This window comes from Anomaloglossus baeobatrachus, chromosome 8, assembly GCF_048569485.1.
Source record: "Anomaloglossus baeobatrachus isolate aAnoBae1 chromosome 8, aAnoBae1.hap1, whole genome shotgun sequence".
Taxonomy (NCBI): domain Eukaryota; kingdom Metazoa; phylum Chordata; class Amphibia; order Anura; family Aromobatidae; genus Anomaloglossus; species Anomaloglossus baeobatrachus.
The window spans coordinates 223,198,578-223,213,931 of record NC_134360.1 but is presented as its reverse complement, the minus strand read 5'-3'; the positions used below and the strand labels follow the sequence as shown (position 1 = coordinate 223,213,931).

Genomic DNA, 15,354 nt, shown 5'->3' with positions numbered 1-15,354 from the left:
GATGTGTGTGCTTGCTCCTGCACTACAGTGATATCAGCAGAGAGAGAGAGTGATGTGTGTGCTTGCTCCTACACTACAGTAATATCAGCAGAGAGGAGAGAGTGATGTGTGTGCTTGCTCCTACACTACAGTAATATCAGCAGAGAGAGAGAGTGATGTGGGTGCTTGCTCCTGCACTACAGTGATATCAGCAGAGAGGAGAGAGTGATGTGAGTGCTTGCTCCTGCACTACAGTGATATCAGCAGAGAGAGAGAGTGATGTGGGTGCTTGCTCCTGCACTACAGTAATATCAGCAGAGAGAGAGAGTGATGTGGGTGCTTGCTCCTGCACTACAGTAATATCAGCAGAGAGGAGAGAGTGATGTGCATGTTTGCACGTGCAGTGCAGTGATATCAGCAGAGAGGAGAGAGTGAGGTTTGCGCTGGTTCCTGCACTAAAATGGTAGCAGAGAGGAGAGAGTGATGTGGGTGCTTGCTCCTGCATTTAAGTAATAAAAACAGAGAGCAGCGAGTGAGGTTTGTGGTAGCTCCTACATCTGCAGTGATATCAAGAGAGAGGAGAGTGATGTGTGTGCTTGCTCCATCACTGCAGTGATATCAGCAGAGAGGAGAGAGTGATGTGAGTGCTTGCTCCTGCACTGCAGTGACATCAGCAGAGAGGGCAGAGAGGAGAGAGTGATGTGGATACTTTGTCCTGCACTACAGTGATATCAGCTGAGAGGAGAGAGTGAAGTTTGCACTGGCTACTGCATTGAAGTGATATCAGTAGATAGGAGAGAATTATGTGTGTGCTTGCTCCAGCACTGCAATGATAGCAGAGAGGACAGAGTGATGTTTGCACTCGCTTATGCATTGCAATGATATCAGCAGAGAGTAGAAACTTATGTTTGTGTTTGTTTCCAAATTGCAGTGATAGCAGAGAGGAGAGAGTGATGTGTGTGTTCTCTCTTCCATCTCCAGTAATATCAGCAGAGAGGAGAGAGTGATGTGTGTGTTCTCTCCTCCATCTGCAGTGATATCAGCAGAGAGGAGAGAGTGATGTGTGTGTTCTCTCCTCCATCTGCAGTGATATCAGAAGAGAGGAGAGAGTGATGTATGTGTTCTCTCCTCTACCTGCAGTGATATCAGCAGAGAGGAGAGAGTGATGTGTGTGTTCTCTCCTCTATCTGCAGTAATATCAGCAGAGAGGAGAGAGTGATGTGTGTGTTCACTCCTCCATCTGCAGTAATATCAGCAGAGAGGAGAGAGTGATGTGTGTGTTCACTCCTACATCTGCAGTGATATCAGCAGAGAGGAGAGAGTGATGTATGTGTGTTCTCTCGTCCATCTGCAGTAATATCAGCAGAGAGGAGAGAGCGATGTGTGTGTTCTCTCCTCCATCTGCAGTGATATCAGAAGAGAGGAGAGAGTGATGTGTGTGTGTTCTCTCCTCTATCTGCAGTAATATCAGCAGAGAGGAGAGAGTGATGTGTGTGTTCTCTCCTCTATCTGCAGTAATATCAGCAGAGAGGAGAGAGTGATGTGTGTGTTCTCTCCTACATCTGCAGTGATATCAGCAGAGAGGAGAGAGTGATGTATGTGTGTTCTCTCCTCCATCTGCAGTGATATCAGCAGAGAGGAGAGAGTGATGTATGTGTGTTCTCTCCTCCATCTGCAGTAATATCAGCAGAGAGGAGAGAGTGATGTATGTGTTCTCTCCTCCACCTGCAGTGATATCAGCAAAGAGGAGAGAGTGATGTGTGCGTTCTCTCCTCCATCTGCAGTGATATCAGCAGAGAGGAGAGAGTGATGTGTGTGTTCTCTCCTACATCTGCAGTAATATCAGCAAAGAGGAGAGAGTGATGTGTGTGTGTTCTCTCCTCTATCTGCAGTAATATCAGCAGAGAGGAGAGAGTGATGTGTGTGTTCTCTCCTACATCTGCAGTAATATCAGCAAAGAGGAGAGAGTGATGTGTGTGTGTTCTCTCCTCTATCTGCAGTAATATCAGCAGAGAGGAGAGAGTGATGTGTGTGTTCTCTCCTACATCTGCAGTAATATCAGCAGAGAGGAGAGAGTGATGTGTGTGTGTTCTCTCCTCTATCTGCAGTAATATCAGCAAAGAGGAGAGAGTGATGTGTGTGTTCTCTCCTCTATCTGCAGTAATATCAGCAGAGAGGAGAGAGTGATGTGTGTGTTCTCTCCTACATCTGCAGTAATATCAGCAGAGAGGAGAGAATGATGTGTGTGTTCTCTCCTCTATCTGCAGTAATATCAGCAGAGAGGAGAGAGTGATGTGTGTGTTCTCTCCTACATCTGCAGTAATATCAGCAGAGAGGAGAGAGTGATGTGTGTGTTCTCTCCTCTATCTGCAGTAATATCAGCAGAGAGGAGAGAGTGATGTGTGTGTTCACTCCTCCATCTGCAGTAATATCAGCAGAGAGGAGAGAGTGATGTGTGTGTTCTCTCCTCCATCTGCAGTAATATCAGCAGAGAGGAGAGAATGATGTGTGTGTGTTCTCTCCTCTATCTGCAGTAATATCAGCAGAGAGGAGAGAGTGATGTGTGTGTTCTCTCCTACATCTGCAGTAATATCAGCAGAGAGGAGAGAGTGATGTGTGTGTGTTCTCTCCTCTATCTGCAGTAATATCAGCAGAGAGGAGAGAGTGATGTGTGTGTTCTCTCCTCTATCTGCAGTAATATCAGCAGAGAGGAGAGAGTGATGTGTGTGTTCTCTCCTACATCTGCAGTAATATCAGCAGAGAGGAGAGAATGATGTGTGTGTTCTCTCCTCTATCTGCAGTAATATCAGCAGAGAGGAGAGAGTGATGTGTGTGTTCTCTCCTACATCTGCAGTAATATCAGCAGAGAGGAGAGAGTGATGTGTGTGTTCTCTCCTCTATCTGCAGTAATATCAGCAGAGAGGAGAGAGTGATGTGTGTGTTCTCTCCTACATCTGCAGTAATATCAGCAAAGAGGAGAGAGTGATGTGTGTGGTCTCTCCTCCATCTGCAGTGATATCAGCAGAGAGGAGAGAGTGTGTTCACTTCTACATCTGCAGTAATATCAGCAGAGAGGAGAGAGTGATGTGTGTGTTCTCTCCTCTATCTCCATGAATATCAGCAGAGAGGAGAGAGTGATGTGTGTGTATGTGTGTTCACTCCTACATCTGCAGTAATATCAGCAGAGAGGAGAGAGTGATGTGTGTGTTCTCTCCTCCATCTGCAGTGATATCAGCAGAGAGGAGAGAGTGATGTGTGTGTTCTCTCCTACTTCTGCAGTAATATCAGCAAAAAGGAGAGAGTGATGTGTGTGGTCTCTCCTCCATCTGCAGTAATATCAGCAGAGAGGAGAGAATGATGTGTGTGTTCTCTCCTCTATCTGCAGTAATATCAGCAGAGAGGAGAGAGTGATGTGTGTGTTCTCTCCTCCATCTGCAGTGATATCAGCAGAGAGGAGAGAGTGATGTGTGTGTTCTCTCCTCCATCTGCAGTGATATCAGCAGAGAGGAGAGAGTGATGTGTGTGTTCTCTCCTACTTCTGCAGTAATATCAGCAAAGAGGAGAGAGTGATGTGTGTGGTCTCTCCTCCATCTGCAGTAATATCAGCAGAGAGGAGAGAGTGATGTGTGTGTTCTCTCATCCATCTGCAGTGATATCAGAAGTGAGGAGAGAGTGATGTGTGTGTTCTCTCCTACGGCTGGAAACACATCTATGCGAGTAAAATTGGTCCGACTGGGCTGAAAAATACTCGGCTGATTTTAGTTCACGTTAGGTGCCAGTGCAACGCAAGTGCGATGCTTTTTGCTCGCGTGTGTGACGCTAGTTTCATGCAACATCTTAATTATATAAAAGCTATTACACATGTGTCATTTAATTTACCTTTGGGAATGTGATGTCACATTCATCTGTTGAATATTTAATGAGCGAAGTTACTACCACACTCGCAAATGTGAACGCTGGTGCGCGTGTGTGATTCTACTTTTAATCCCCTTCCATAGGAAATCATTGGGACAAATGGTGCGAGAAACTCGCAAAAAAGCAGCATGCTGCGATTTTTTTCTCAGTCCGATTTGGACTGAGAAAAAAATCGCAGTTGAGAGCTGAATCATTCACTAACATGTGTCCGATTCCAATGCGAGTTTTTCTCGCATTGCTCTACTGCGAGAAACTCGCAAGTGAGAAGCCAGCCTACATCTGCAGTAATATCAGCAAAGAGGAGAGAGTGATGTGTGTGGTCTCTCCTCCATCTGCAGTAATATCAGCAGAGAGGAGAGAGTGATGTGTGTGTTCACTTCTACATCTGCAGTAATATCAGCAGAGAGGAGAGAGTGATGTGTGTGTTCACTTCTACATCTGCAGTAATATCAGCAAAGAGGAGAGAGTGATGTGTGTGGTCTCTCCTCCATCTGCAGTAATATCAGCAGAGAGGAGAGAGTGATGTGTGTGTTCACTTCTACATCTGCAGTAATATCAGCAGAGAGGAGAGAGTGATGTGTGTGTTCACTTCTACATCTGCAGTAATATCAGCAGAGAGGAGAGAGTGATGTGTGTGTTCACTTCTACATCTGCAGTAATATTAGCAGAGAGGAGAGAGTGATGTGTGTGTTCACTTCTACATCTGCAGTAATATCAGCAGAGAGGAGAGAGTGATGTGTGTGTGTTCTCTCTTCTATCTGCAGTAATATCAGTAGAGAGGAGAGAGTGATGTGTGTGTGTGTTCTCTCCTCTATCTCCATGAATATCAGCAGAGAGGAGAGAGTGATGTGTGTGTTCTCTCCTCCATCTGCAGTGATATCAGCAGAGAGGAGAGAGTGATGTGTGTGTTCACTTCTACATCTGCAGTAATATCAGCAGAGAGGAGAGAGTGATGTGTGTGTGTGTTCTCTCCTCTATCTGCAGTAATATCAGCAGAGAGGAGAGAGTGATGTGTGTGTGTGTTCTCTCCTCTATCTCCATGAATATCAGCAGAGAGGAGAGAGTGATGTGTGTGTTCACTTCTACATCTGCAGTAATATCAGCAAAGAGGAGAGAGTGATGTGTGTGTGTTCTCTCCTCTATCTGCAGTAATATCAGCAGAGAGGAGAGAGTGATGTGTGTGTTCTCTCCTACATCTGCAGTAATATCAGCAAAGAGGAGAGAGTGATGTGTGTGTGTTCTCTCCTCTATCTGCAGTAATATCAGCAGAGAGGAGAGAGTGATGTGTGTGTTCTCTCCTCTATCTGCAGTAATATCAGCAGAGAGGAGAGAGTGATGTGTGTGTTCTCTCCTCTATCTGCAGTAATATCAGCAGAGAGGAGAGAGTGATGTATGTGTGTTCTCTCCTCCATCTGCAGTAATATCAGCAGAGAGGAGAGAGTGATGTATGTGTTCTCTCCTCCACCTGCAGTGATATCAGCAAAGAGGAGAGAGTGATGTGTGTGTTCTCTCCTCCATCTGCAGTGATATCAGCAGAGAGGAGAGAGTGATGTGTGTGTTCTCTCCTACATCTGCAGTAATATCAGCAAAGAGGAGAGAGTGATGTGTGTGTGTTCTCTCCTCTATCTGCAGTAATATCAGCAGAGAGGAGAGAGTGATGTGTGTGTTCTCTCCTACATCTGCAGTAATATCAGCAAAGAGGAGAGAGTGATGTGTGTGTGTTCTCTCCTCTATCTGCAGTAATATCAGCAGAGAGGAGAGAGTGATGTGTGTGTTCTCTCCTCTATCTGCAGTAATATCAGCAGAGAGGAGAGAGTGATGTGTGTGTTCTCTCCTCCATCTGCAGTAATATCAGCAGAGAGGAGAGAGTGATGTGTGTGTTCTCTCCTCCATCTGCAGTAATATCAGCAAAGAGGAGAGAGTGATGTGTGTGTTCTCTCCTCCATCTGCAGTGATATCAGCAGAGAGGAGAGAGTGATGTGTGTGTTCTCTCCTACATCTGCAGTAATATCAGCAAAGAGGAGAGAGTGATGTGTGTGTGTTCTCTCCTCTATCTGCAGTAATATCAGCAGAGAGGAGAGAGTGATGTGTGTGTTCTCTCCTACATCTGCAGTAATATCAGCAAAGAGGAGAGAGTGATGTGTGTGTTCTCTCCTCTATCTGCAGTAATATCAGCAGAGAGGAGAGAGTGATGTGTGTGTTCTCTCCTCTATCTGCAGTGATATCAGCAGAGAGGAGAGAGTGATGTGTGTGTTCACGCCTCCATCTGCAGTAATATCAGCAGAGAGGAGAGAGTGATGTGTGTGTTCTCTCCTCCATCTGCAGTGATATCAGCAGAGAGGAGAGAGTGATGTGTGTGTGTTCTCTCCTCTATCTGCAGTAATATCAGCAGAGAGGAGAGAGTGATGTGTGTGTTCTCTCCTACATCTGCAGTAATATCAGCAAAGAGGAGAGAGTGATGTGTGTGTGTTCTCTCCTCTATCTGCAGTAATATCAGCAGAGAGGAGAGAGTGATGTGTGTGTTCTCTCCTCTATCTGCAGTGATATCAGCAGAGAGGAGAGAGTGATGTGTGTGTGTTCTCTCCTCCATCTACAGTAATATCAGCAGAGAGGAGAGAGTGATGTGTGTGTTCTCTCCTCCATCTGCAGTAATATCAGCAGAGAGGAGAGAGTGATGTGTGTGTTCTCTCCTCTATCTGCAGTGATATCAGCAGAGAGGAGAGAGTGATGTGTGTGTTCTCTCCTACATCTGCAGTAATATCAGCAGAGAGGAGAGAATGATGTGTGTGTTCTCTCCTCTATCTGCAGTAATATCAGCAGAGAGGAGAGAGTGATGTGTGTGTTCTCTCCTACATCTGCAGTAATATCAGCAAAGAGGAGAGAGTGATGTGTGTGTGTTCTCTCCTCTATCTGCAGTAATATCAGCAGAGAGGAGAGAGTGATGTGTGTGTTCTCTCCTCTATCTGCAGTAATATCAGCAGAGAGGAGAGAGTGATGTGTGTGTTCTCTCCTCCATCTGCAGTGATATCAGCAGAGAGGAGAGAGTGATGTGTGTGTTCTCTCCTCCATCTGCAGTGATATCAGCAGAGAGGAGAGAGTGATGTGTGTGTTCTCTCCTACTTCTGCAGTAATATCAGCAAAGAGGAGAGAGTGATGTGTGTGGTCTCTCCTCCATCTGCAGTAATATCAGCAGAGAGGAGAGAGTGATGTGTGTGTTCTCTCATCCATCTGCAGTGATATCAGAAGTGAGGAGAGAGTGATGTGTGTGTTCTCTCCTACGGCTGGAAACACATCTATGCGAGTAAAATTGGTCCGACTGGGCTGAAAAATACTCGGCTGATTTTAGTTCACGTTAGGTGCGAGTGCAACGCAAGTGCGATGCTTTTTGCTCGCGTGTGTGACGCTAGTTTCATGCAACATCTTAATTATATAAAAGCTATTACACATGTGTCATTTAATTTACCTTTGGGAATGTGATGTCACATTCATCTGTTGAATATTTAATGAGCGAAGTTACTACCACACTCGCAAATGTGAACGCTGGTGCGCGTGTGTGATTCTACTTTTAATCCCCTTCCATAGGAAATCATTGGGACAAATGGTGCGAGAAACTCGCAAAAAAGCAGCATGCTGCGATTTTTTTCTCAGTCCGATTTGGACTGAGAAAAAAATCGCAGTTGAGAGCTGAATCATTCACTAACATGTGTCCGATTCCAATGCGAGTTTTTCTCGCATTGCTCTACTGCGAGAAACTCGCAAGTGAGAAGCCAGCCTACATCTGCAGTAATATCAGCAAAGAGGAGAGAGTGATGTGTGTGGTCTCTCCTCCATCTGCAGTAATATCAGCAGAGAGGAGAGAGTGATGTGTGTGTTCACTTCTACATCTGCAGTAATATCAGCAGAGAGGAGAGAGTGATGTGTGTGTTCACTTCTACATCTGCAGTAATATCAGCAGAGAGGAGAGAGTGATGTGTGTTCACTTCTACATTTGCAGTAATATCAGCAGAGAGGAGAGAGTGATGTGTGTGTGTTCTCTCCTCTATCTGCAGTAATATCAGCAGAGAGGAGAGAGTGATGTGTGTGTGTTCTCTCCTCTATCTCCATGAATATCAGCAGAGAGGAGAGAGTGATGTGTGTGTTCTCTCCTCCATCTGCAGTGATATCAGCAGAGAGGAGAGAGTGATGTGTGTGTTCACTTCTACATCTGCAGTAATATCAGCAGAGAGGAGAGAGTGATGTGTGTGTTCTCTCCTCCATCTGCAGTGATATCAGCAGAGAGGAGAGAGTGATGTGTGTGTTCACTTCTACATCTGCAGTAATATCAGCAGAGAGGAGAGAGTGATGTGTGTGTGTGTTCTCTCCTCTATCTGCAGTAATATCAGCAGAGAGGAGAGAGTGATGTGTGTGTGTGTTCTCTCCTCTATCTCCATGAATATCAGCAGAGAGGAGAGAGTGATGTGTGTGTTCTCTCCTCCATCTGCAGTGATATCAGCAGAGAGGAGAGAGTGATGTGTGTGTGTTCTCTCCTCTATCTCCATGAATATCAGCAGAGAGGAGAGAGTGATGTGTGTGTGTTCTCTCCTCTATCTCCATGAATATCAGCAGAGAGGAGAGAGTGATGTGTGTGTTCTCTCCTCCATCTGCAGTGATATCAGCAGAGAGGAGAGAGCGATGTGTGTGTTCTCTCCTCTATCTGCAGTGATATCAGCAGAGAGGAGAGAGTGATGTGTGTGTGTTCTCTCCTCTATCTGCAGTAATATCAGCAGAGAGGAGAGAGTGATGTGTGTGTGTTCTCTCCTCAATCTCCATGAATATCAGCAGAGGAGAGAGTGATGTGTGTGTTCTCTCCTCCATCTGCAGTGATATCAGCAGAGAGGAGAGAGTGATGTGTGTGTTCTCTCCTCCATCTGCAGTGATATCAGCAGAGAGGAGAGAGTAATGTGTGTGTGTTCTCTCCTCCATCTGCAGTGATATCAGCAGAGAGGAGAGAGTGATGTGTGTGTTCTCTCCTCTATCTGCAGTAATATCAGCAGAGAGGAGAGAGTGATGTGTGTGTTCTCTCCTCTATCTGCAGTAATATCAGCAGAGAGGAGAGAGTGATGTGTGTGTGTTCTCTCCTCCATCTGCAGTAATATCAGCAGAGAGGAGAGAGTGATGTGTGTGTTCACTTCTACATCTGCAGTAAAATTAGCAGAGAGGAGAGAGTGATGTGTGTGTTCACTTCTACATCTGCAGTAATATCAGCAGAGAGGAGAGAGTGATGTGTGTGTTCACTCCTACATCTGCAGTGATATCAGCAGAGAGGAGAGAATGATGTGTGTGTTCACTCCTACATCTGCAGTGATATCAGCAGAGAGGAGAGAGTGATGTGTGTGTGTTCTCTCCTCCATCTGCAGTGATATCAGCAGAGAGGAGAGAGTGATGTGTGTGTTCTCTCCTCCATCTGCAGTGATATCAGCAGAGAGGAGAGAGTGATGTGTGTGTTCTCTCCTTCATCTACAGTGATATCAGCAGAGAGGAGAGAGTGATGTGTGTGTTCTCTCCTCCATCTGCAGTAATATCAGCAGAGAGGAGAGAGTGATGTGTGTGTGTTCTCTCCTCCATCTGCAGTAATATCAGCAGAGAGGAGACAGTGATGTGTGTGTTCTCTCCTCCATCTGCAGTAATATCAGCAGAGAGGAGAGAGTGATGTGTTTGTGTTCTCTCCTCCATCTGCAGTGATATCAGCAGAGAGGAGAGAGTGATGTGTGTGTTCTCTCCTCCATCTGCAGTAATATCAGCAGAGAGGAGAGAGTGATGTTTGTGTGTTCACTCCTCCATCTGCAGTAATATCAGCAGAGAGGAGAGAGTGATGTGTGTGTTCTCTCCTCCATCTGCAGTGATATCAGCAGAGAGGAGAGAGTGATGTGTGTGTTCTCTCCTCCATCTGCAGTGATATCAGCAGAGAGGAGAGAGTGATGTGTGTGTTCTCTCCTTCATCTACAGTGATATCAGCAGAGAGGAGAGAGTGATGTGTGTGTTCTCTCCTCCATCTGCAGTAATATCAGCAGAGAGGAGAGAGTGATGTGTGTGTGTTCTCTCCTCCATCTGCAGTAATATCAGCAGAGAGGAGACAGTGATGTGTGTGTTCTCTCCTCCATCTGCAGTAATATCAGCAGAGAGGAGAGAGTGATGTGTGTGTGTTCTCTCCTCCATCTGCAGTAATATCAGCAGAGAGGAGAGAGTGATGTGTGTGTGTTCTCTCCTCCATCTGCAGTAATATCAGCAGAGAGGAGAGAGTGATGTGTGTGTGTTCTCTCCTCCATCTGCAGTAATATCAGCAGAGAGGAGAGAGTGATGTGTGTGTGTTCTCTCCTCCATCTGCAGTAATATCAGCAGAGAGGAGAGAGTGATGTGTTTGTGTTCTCTCCTCCATCTGCAGTGATATCAGCAGAGAGGAGAGAGTGATGTGTGTGTTCTCTCCTCCATCTACAGTGATATCAGCAGAGAGGAGAGAGTGATGTGTGTGTGTTCTCTCCTCCATCTGCAGTAATATCAGCAGAGAGGAGAGAGTGATGTGTGTGTTCACTTCTACATCTGCAGTAATATCAGCAGAGAGGAGAGAGTGATGTGTGTGTTCACTTCTACATCTGCAGTAATATCAGCAGGGAGGAGAGCGTGATGTGTGTGTTCACTCCTACATCTGCAGTGATATCAGCAGAGAGGAGAGAATGATGTGTGTGTTCACTCCTACATCTGCAGTGATATCAGCAGAGAGGAGAGAGTGATGTGTGTGTGTTCTCTCCTCCATCTGCAGTGATATCAGCAGAGAGGAGAGAGTGATGTGTGTGTTCACTCCTCCATCTGCAGTGATATCAGCAGAGAGGAGAGAGTGATGTGTGTGTTCTCTCCTCCATCTGCAGTGATATCAGCAGAGAGGAGAGAGTGATGTGTGTGTTCTCTCCTCCATCTGCAGTGATATCAGCAGAGAGGAGAGAGTGATGTGTGTGTTCTCTCCTCCATCTGCAGTAATATCAGCAGAGAGGAGAGAGTGATGTTTGTGTGTTCACTCCTCCATCTGCAGTAATATCAGCAGAGAGGAGAGAGTGATGTGTGTGTTCTCTCCTCCATCTGCAGTGATATCAGCAGAGAGGAGAGAGTGATGTGTGTGTTCTCTCCTCCATCTGCAGTGATATCAGCAGAGAGGAGAGAGTGATGTGTGTGTTCTCTCCTTCATCTACAGTGATATCAGCAGAGAGGAGAGAGTGATGTGTGTGTTCTCTCCTCCATCTGCAGTAATATCAGCAGAGAGGAGAGAGTGATGTGTGTGTGTTCTCTCCTCCATCTGCAGTAATATCAGCAGAGAGGAGAGAGTGATGTGTGTGTTCTCTCCTTCATCTACAGTGATATCAGCAGAGAGGAGAGAGTGATGTGTGTGTTCTCTCCTCCATCTGCAGTAATATCAGCAGAGAGGAGAGAGTGATGTGTGTGTTCTCTCCTCCATCTGCAGTAATATCAGCAGAGAGGAGACAGTGATGTGTGTGTTCTCTCCTCCATCTGCAGTAATATCAGCAGAGAGGAGAGAGTGATGTGTGTGTGTTCTCTCCTCCATCTGCAGTAATATCAGCAGAGAGGAGAGAGTGATGTGTGTGTGTTCTCTCCTCCATCTGCAGTAATATCAGCAGAGAGGAGAGAGTGATGTGTGTGTGTTCTCTCCTCCATCTGCAGTAATATCAGCAGAGAGGAGACAGTGATGTGTGTGTGTTCTCTCCTCCATCTGCAGTGATATCAGCAGAGAGGAGAGAGTGATGTGTGTGTGTTCTCTCCTCCATCTGCAGTGATATCAGCAGAGAGGAGAGAATGATGTGTGTGTTCTCTCCTATATCTGCAGTAATATCAGCAGAGAGGAGAGAGTGATGTGTGTGTTCTCTCCTTCATCTACAGTGATATCAGCAGAGAGGAGAGAGTGATGTGTGTGTTCTCTCCTCCATCTGCAGTAATATCAGCAGAGAGGAGAGAGTGATGTGTGTGTGTTCTCTCCTCCATCTGCAGTAATATCAGCAGAGAGGAGAGAGTGATGTGTGTGTTCTCTCCTCCATCTGCAGTGATATCAGCAGAGAGGAGAGAGTGATGTGTGTGTGTTCTCTCCTCCATCTGCAGTAATATCAGCAGAGAGGAGAGAGTGATGTGTGTGTGTTCTCTCCTCCATCTGCAGTAATATCAGCAGAGAGGAGACAGTGATGTGTGTGTGTTCTCTCCTCCATCTGCAGTAATATCAGCAGAGAGGAGAGAGTGATGTGTGTGTGTTCTCTCCTCCATCTGCAGTAATATCAGCAGAGAGGAGAGAGTGATGTGTGTGTGTTCTCTCCTCCATCTGCAGTAATATCAGCAGAGAGGAGACAGTGATGTGGGGTTGGCTCCTAGGCTGCAGTGACACGCCGGACACACAAATCACAGGAATATCTTCAGACATTGTTGGCTCTGAGCAAACCACTGCTGGAGGAGATGGCAGTATACTAAATAATGACCACAATGGTGCACTGTTTACCGACGCCTAGCGTGCACTGGGCATCCTCATTTGCATATTATCAAAAAGTTATTTTTTAAAGCAATGGGGGAACAAACGTAAGATAAAATAACATTTTTTATTGTCGCTCCTTCTCCTAACCGATTATGGTTCTGATTTATCATTTGTGTTTTTTTAGTCCCTTTTCTTTTCTGACTTGTGCTTTTCACCAACAGACAATTTTCACTATGGTGAATTTTATGCTATGTGTTCACACTTATCTTTTTTTCTGTCTTTAACTGGTTTTGTGACTCTTTAGTGTGAAATGTCCAATGTTTTGAAAAATAATGTTGCAAACAATGCACTAAAATGACTGATGCATATAAAATGCCTCCAGGGCGGGACTGGAGCAGAGTTGTGCAAAATTTTACGACCTAGTCACTAATCAGTCTAAAACATCTGGAAAAGCACACCGACGATAAAATCAATAAAATAAATGACAAAAAAGCAAATCGATAGATGAATTTCTTGCAAGTCAAAAAGTCACTAATAAAGAAAAATCACTTCAAGAAACTAATGTAAACGCGATGATTTGTGGAGAGTGAGATGTAAATTTGGGCTGACGGACGCCTTATAAATCTCACTGGTTTTGTTTTTGAGCAGTTGAAGACCTGCGACCTTTTAAAGATAATGAGATTTTATGCTTTAAAAAGGTGCAAAAAAGGCAAAAGGTGCAAAAAAAGCAAAAGGTGCAAAAAGGCAAAAGGTGCAAAAAAGGCAAAAAAGGCAAAAGGTGCAAAAAAGGCAAAAGGTGCAAAAAAGGCAAAAGGTGCAAAAAAGGCAAAAGGTGCAAAAAAGACAAAAGGTGTAAAAAGACAAAAGGTGCAAAAAAGGCAAAAAAGGCAAAAGGTGCAAAAAAGGCAAATGTGCAAAAAAAGCATTTTGGGGTTTGTGGCAAGATTCATCAATTGCAGGTGCCATTTTGAAGAATTTTTGTGCAAAAAAAAAAAGTAGCAAAAACCACAAGACATAGCAAGAAAGTTACTTTAAAGAATAAAAATGATGAATTGGGGCTTTACTGGTTAATATAGGAAACTAACAGCCCTAGTCAGAGGCTTCACTATCCGCATGACATGGAGCCACCACATCTGGCCGTGCTCGCTCCTTGCTTGGTTGATAAGTATGTGGCTACAGCACTGACCACGTAAATGACTTATTCCCCGGGCAGCAGTGTACATGAGTGGGAGGGCAGAGGCTGATACACAGGATCATCCAGTGAAATATAATGTATACGCCCAGGAGCAGAACGATTGTAGTCACAGAATCGCCATTGCGACAGGGCCCAGGGGTTCAGAGGGCTCAAAGACCTCAGCCAATGGCGGCAGGCCACGTGACAGCTATGGAGCCCAGTGCCAGGGCTGCCACTGGGCACTCCGCCACCAAGGATTGCACTTTCAATTGTATCGGTGTCGTTGTCCCGCTATGTCTGCGCTCTGGTGTGTCAGCACAGCGGAGCGCAATGACATCACTACTGCGCGCCTACTGTGCTGAGATGTGGAGAGCTGCAGAACAGTGTACACGCCAAGCAGACCGGGCAGCGGGGGAATGAGAAGTATGTATTTAATCACGGTGGCCAGATGACTATGGGGGTGCATTTAACGAGATCAGGGTTGTATGCTACTATATGGAGGACTATGGGGACTGCATAATGGTATAAGGAAGCTGCATAATGGTACATAGGGGCTGCATAATACTATATGGGGGGTACATGATACTATATGGGAGCTACATGTGTGGGGCCCCGAGGCTCGGTGTCGGTACAGCTGTGCATTAACTTCAGGGACTCCACGCGGCTGGATCCTGTCACAGGTAGGAAATCCTCTATTTTGATTGTCGTGACGCCACTCTCAGAATTGCGGTCAGTGGAGACCGCCACTGCAGGTTAGGGGTGCCTGGGGCTGATAGTGGGTGCAGTCAGTTGTAATAGCCTCCTGAGAGTGAGGCAAGCCCCAGGGTCCCGTGTAGGTGTGTGGAACTACAAGTCGCAGAATGACTCACACGCACAAGCAGGATGTCTTTCAGGGGTTTTACTCACTGATGGTGGCAGGGTGAGTAACCCGAGCGTAGCTGGGATGAACCAGGCTGGAACCAGGTGTCCTTCAGGCTGACTGATGAGGGTGGCTACCGACTCGCCTTCCTTAGCCCTTTGCGTTTTGGGGTAACCCCTGCTTGAAGCCCTGCTGGGGTCGCCCAGGGAAGTTGCTGGTGCCTCTCTCCCCTTCTTTTTGGCCCGTTTGCTTGTAGCCTGGACCAGGTCACTCCGGCTGCTTGCCTCCTGTGAGCTATGGGCCCTCACTTTGCTACGTGGCTGCGGACTCTGTGGTGTTGTCTTGGGGGTGTAAAGTGCCCCCTCATGCAGGTTTGGCAAAGGACAGGTGGATCTATCCCTGCACTGGGACCTGCTACCCGTTTGGGCCTGGTATCTCCCTGACAGTCTCCTTACTCTCCACTCCGTTGCTCTCTCTTTAGCTGTGGGTGGATTTCGGGCAGCACTACCAGGTGACCGTTCTCCCCCGTCGGTAGTCACTGCGCGTACGTTGTCAGAATTGTGTAGAGCTACATGGTCTGCTTCTGCTCTCCCTGAACTTCACCACTCAACTGCCTGGCTCACTGTTCCCTCCTCTCCTGTTCTTGCCTACGTCACCTAGCAACCAGGCTCTCTACCACACCCCTTGAGTGGAGATGGAGGCCTCGCCCCCTCCTGGGATCCCCAGGGGTCCTCCCAAAGGTACATGTGTGAGACCTGATCACTATGCGCCTGTGTAGTCACACCTCAGTCAGCCTTCTGGATTACCTGTTTTGTACTGTCCCCAGCATGGGTGCAGTACTCAGTGGTGCCTGACCAGGTCAGGGGCGCCACACATGATACTATATGGGGGCTACATAATATTACATGGGGGCTGCAAGATACTATA

At 46.3% G+C, this 15,354-nt stretch overlaps 1 protein-coding gene across 1 annotated transcript in view; it reads right to left on the bottom strand.

Moving 5' to 3' along the window:
* Positions 1 to 15,354, bottom strand: part of ADGRL4 (adhesion G protein-coupled receptor L4) — a 290,259-nt gene that overhangs the window by 121,181 nt on the left and 153,724 nt on the right. The window lies entirely within an intron of this gene.